The sequence below is a fragment of the Schistocerca nitens genome, chromosome 3, assembly GCF_023898315.1.
Source record: "Schistocerca nitens isolate TAMUIC-IGC-003100 chromosome 3, iqSchNite1.1, whole genome shotgun sequence".
In the NCBI taxonomy this organism is placed as follows: domain Eukaryota; kingdom Metazoa; phylum Arthropoda; class Insecta; order Orthoptera; family Acrididae; genus Schistocerca; species Schistocerca nitens.
Window position 1 is genome coordinate 552,297,636 of NC_064616.1, and position 883 is coordinate 552,298,518.

Sequence of the window (883 nt, forward strand, 5' to 3'; positions counted from 1 at the left end):
TTACACGCACTATTCGCGAGTGGAACAGACTTGGAGGGATCAGATAGTGGTACCGAAAGTACCCTCCGCCACACACCATTAGGTGGCTTGCGGAGTGTGCTGTAGATGTAGATGTAGAGTTCCACATCTAAGTCGTCTATATTACTTACTAAAATGCACGTGGCACAATTATTGGTACTATTGAAATAGGTTAGTAGACGACAATAGTTCGACCTTTGTATCATGCATTAAATTCATCGAAATGCATAAAAATTAATTCTATAGCATTGTATCTTAGACATTAACAATATTGCTGATCTACCTTGCAACTTAAAATGCTTTTATCTATGAGTGTTACCGAAGTAAACAGTGTTATTGCCTAAATTAGTCAGAAACAAGTTTCTAAAACCGGTATCAGAGACATCCAAACATTAAAATGATCTCATGCTAGGGAATTAACTTTATCCTGCAGTGCATAACGTTTGTCAGCTTCTGCTGTTACACAGTGGGAACTACATGATACCTCAATGAAACAGCATATTGAATAGTAGCAAAACAAATTTCCTGGCAGGTTAAAACTGGAGACCTTTGCCTTTCATGGGAAAGTCCTCTACCAACTGAACTCTACAAGTACAACTCAAAGTATCCAAGCAGATTTCATGTTTTTGTGTGTACACACAAACTTTATCAACTTGCTTTGAAACTGTAAAAATTTGCCCCCAAAAACTGTATCAGTATGCCTTGTGTGTATCAAATTGGCCTGACCCTCCCCACCCCCCCACCCCAAAAAAAGGAAGAAAACTGTAGCAACTGGCTGCTAAAACTGTATGAACTTGCCCCCTGAAACTTTATCAACTTCCGTCAAAGCTGTAACAACTCGCCCTGAAACTTTATCTACATCTAG